The sequence below is a fragment of the Euprymna scolopes genome, chromosome 18, assembly GCF_053919585.1.
Source record: "Euprymna scolopes isolate OS-2025 chromosome 18, ASM5391958v1, whole genome shotgun sequence".
Classification (NCBI taxonomy): domain Eukaryota; kingdom Metazoa; phylum Mollusca; class Cephalopoda; order Sepiida; family Sepiolidae; genus Euprymna; species Euprymna scolopes.
In genome coordinates this window covers 41,566,163-41,570,148 of record NC_136499.1, presented here as the reverse complement: position 1 = coordinate 41,570,148, position 3,986 = coordinate 41,566,163, and the positions used below count along the sequence as shown (strand labels likewise).

Sequence of the window (3,986 nt, the reverse complement as noted above, 5' to 3'; positions counted from 1 at the left end):
TCTCTAAGGAAATATATCCTAAACAACATTTCTATTGTAAGAAAATTTTACAGAGAGGGAAGGAAATATTATTTTTTAGAAAACATTACTGCTAGAAAATATTATTCTTACAAAACACTAATGTAAGGAAATATTATTTTGAGGAAACACCTCTGCTAGAAAATATTTGTTCAGAAAACACAGCTGCTGGAAAATCTCATTCTCACATGAAAATACTGCAAAAATGTTATTTATAAACTACACTGCTGCTAGAAAATATTATTTTCAGAAAACATTTTCATGTTAGAGACGTAACAGGAAGTCACACATGGCGGGATAATTAGGAAATAAATGTCGTTGTTAAAAAAAGTGTTAACGGTCCAGACAGATTTTGACAGGATTCAAAAATAGGCCAAGATCTCGAAACAGAGGTAGGAAAAGAAGAACAAGAAAAGAAGAAAGAGAATCAAGTAATGTTATAAAGAAAAGAAATTCTATAAAGAAAGAAAGAATGTTTAAAAAGGATGTGTCCTCAATAGTAATAGACCTGACGGAATGGTTAATTGTAGGTATTGACCGTTTCATACCCTCGAAAAAGTTTCATCAAAAACCTAACAGGCAGCCATGGTTCTCTCCAGAATGTGCTGCTGCCATTGCGCACAGAAATCACCTTTTCCACTGTTTCCAACGTAATAGATGTATGGAAACTACAGCCGCTTTCAGGACTGGCAGCAACCATTGTAAGAAAGTAATAAAGAATGCAAGAGAGTTGTATGCTCAATCTGTTAAGTCCAAAGTAGCTGAGCAGCGGCTTGGTTCCCACCAGTTTTGGCAAATAGCAAACAGAATCCTGAACAGAAGCGTGTGCTCCATCCCAACTATTATCAATGGACCTGAGGTAATCTCGTCAGCATCAGACAAAGCCAAACTCTTTGTCAAGAACTTTGCAGCTAATTATACCCTTTGCGATCAAGGCCGCCAACCCCCAATATTTCCTCCTGTATCAGAAAACACGCTATGTGATATACGTATGTCTGTACGTGATGTTGTCAAGCTAATCAAAAACCTTGATTCCAGTAAAGCAACTGGCCCTGACGGTATTCCAATTATAGTACTCAAAAAACTTCAACCTGAACTAGCGCCCATACTTACAAAACTGTTTAAACGTTGTCTTAAGGAGAATAGTTTCCCATCTCCCTAGAAAAATTTCATCAGTATGCCCTGTATTTAAGAATTCAGGTGATCGCTCATCCCCTCTCAGTACAGGCCAATAAGTCTCCTGTGCGTCATGAGTAAGTTGCTGGAATCTGTGTTAAATACAGAAGTAATCAACCATCTCAACAAAAATAACCTTCTTAGTGACACTCAATATAGTTTCCGTTCTGCTAGATCTACAGCAGATGTGCTTACAATTATATCTCATAGGATTAGCAAATCTCTCGACAGAGGCAACCTTTCTAGGGCAATTGCTCTTGACATATCTAAAGCCTTTGATAGGGTATGGCATAAAGGTTTACTTCATAAGATCTCTAGCTATGGTATTGCTGGAAATGTCTTTCTGATAGGTTCATAAGAGTAGTAGTTGAGGGGCAAAAATCAGAAGCTCACAGTATTAATGCCGGTGTCATTCAGGGGTCCATCCTGGGTCCAACTCTTTTCCTGATCTACATTAATGATCTTCCAAATCACATCCTTACATCATTTGTAGACATTTATGCTGACGACACTACCATTTATGGTAGCACATCTAAGACAGTAAACGACCAAGTTCTCTCCAATTCTCTCTCCTCTGATCTTGAGCACGTAGTACAATGGGGTAAGGAGTGGCTGGTTACTTTTAATGCATCTAAAACCAAGCTACTCTCTTTACATCATCAACATTCTGATCCACATCTGGCATCAATTGAAATGAATGGCTCTCGTCTTCAGGAGGCCTCAAGTTTTGACAAGCTTCTTGGCTTGACCATTACTCCTGATCTTAAATGGAACACGTACATCAAATCTGTTGCCAAGGCCGCTGGAAAAATGGTGGGATCTTTCTATCAATCCGGTAGATATCTCACTGCTGATTCTATTCTCTATCTATATAAGAGCCAGGTACGTCCAAGGATGGAATACTGTTGCCACATCTGGGAGGGAGCTGCTAGAAAGGACTTGGCCTGCCTTGATAGAGTTCAAAATAGACTTCGTAGACTCGTAGGAGATGTCCTTTTTCTCTTCCTTGCAACCTCTATCTCACAGAAGAGATGTTGCGAGTTTTTCTCTGATGTATCGTTATTTTCATGAAAAGTGTTCGACTGAGCTTCAATCTATGGTCCTCCTTCACCAAACTTTCACAAGAAACACTCGTCTAGCTGTAAACGCTATCAATAATTCCCCCACTCTTTATCTGTGCCTTAACCTAAACGTAGATTCTATGAACAAAGCTTCTTTCTTAGAACTGCACGCCTGTGGAATTGTCTTCCATTTTCCTGCTTTCCGGCTGACTACAATATGGTTGTGTTCAAGTCTAACGTAAATAAGCCATTTCCGGGACCGGTTTTATATCCCAAACCCACTGCTAAAAATATACATGAAATAATGTAATGTCTAAATAGTAAACTGTTTCAGCCATTTCTGGAACTAACTTATAATCCCCACCCCACCGTTGAAAATATACATGAAATAAAGTAATGTATAAATCGTAAACTTTTTCAGCCACTTCCGGGGCCGACTTTTTATCTCCCATCCTACTGTTAAAACGATCCATAAAATTAAGTAATGTCCAAAACGTAAATGGTTGCAGCCATTTCCGGAACCGACTTCATATTTCCCACCCCAATGTTAAAAATATACATTAAATAAAGTAATGTGTAATGCGTAAATGGTTTCACCCATTTTCGGGACTGATTTAATATCCCCCACCTCACTGTTAAAAATATACATGAAATAAAGTAATGTTTAAATCATAAACGGTTTGAGTAATTTCAGGGACTGACTTCATATCCTGTAACCCACTGCTTAAAATATACTTGAAATAAAGCAATGTTTAAATTGTATAGTGTTTCAGCAGCTTTTCGAAAGTAATACATAAAAACATTAACACGGTTAGGGATTAGGTAACCATAGCTTCAACATGAATTTCTGAGTGTGGTATCAGTTCAGTATACCAGTGACTTAAATCCCTCCTTTTTTGGTCTTGATTAATGGAGGAGAAATCCTTCATTACTAATACAATTTTTATTTTTGTTATTGACCAGAGTGCCCCTTTTGGGGAGCCGATTTCCCCCTAAATTTATAACCGACCTCATGTCCAATTCTGCCCTTGTGGGGAGGCAAGTAAACAAAAAAAATAATCAGAATGGACATTTTCCAGTGCATTTTATAATTAATCAGAAGTGACATTTCCAGGGCAGTTTGTAATTAAATCAGAAATAACTTTTTCCAGTTACTTTTTTAATATTAAAACTTTGTTACATTAAACATAGTACCTATTCACAATGCATCCCCACGGGACAGATTTAGACACCAGCTTGTTTTTTAACGTGGAGAAAAAAATTGTCTTAGTCGTAAAAGATTTCTCTTTCACTGATGAAGAAGAAATTAAAATGTAGCACCTGAAGAACAGATACTACAATTTGATCTTAGCCAAAAGGCCAAGAAAGACAAATCATTTTTATTAGCTTTGCCTCAAGAGCGACACCAATTTTTTTGAAAATGTTTTAATTTCTTTTCGAGGGTGACAAGGTTTATTTGAAATATTACATTTTTTGGAATATTCCACTTTCCTTTTTTAGGGATGCACAGCATGATAACGGACGGAGCGATAAACGTAATAATATAATGATGATAATACAAGTAATTATAATAGTGACAATACAAATAATAATATAAAGTAATAATAAAAATAATAAAAAGATGTATAATAAAGTAATAAAAATTAAAAAAAACTAATAAAAATAATGAGAATAACAACAACATAGTAAGGCAAAATTAAGAAAATAGAGTAATAATATATAAAAACAAAC

The 3,986-nt window shown here is 36.2% G+C and overlaps 1 pseudogene; it reads right to left on the bottom strand.

The window, feature by feature from the left end:
* Positions 1-3,473: 3,473 nt before the first annotated feature.
* Positions 3,474-3,627, bottom strand: LOC145297992 (U2 spliceosomal RNA; annotated as a pseudogene).
* Between the last annotated feature and the right edge of the window lie 359 nt (positions 3,628-3,986).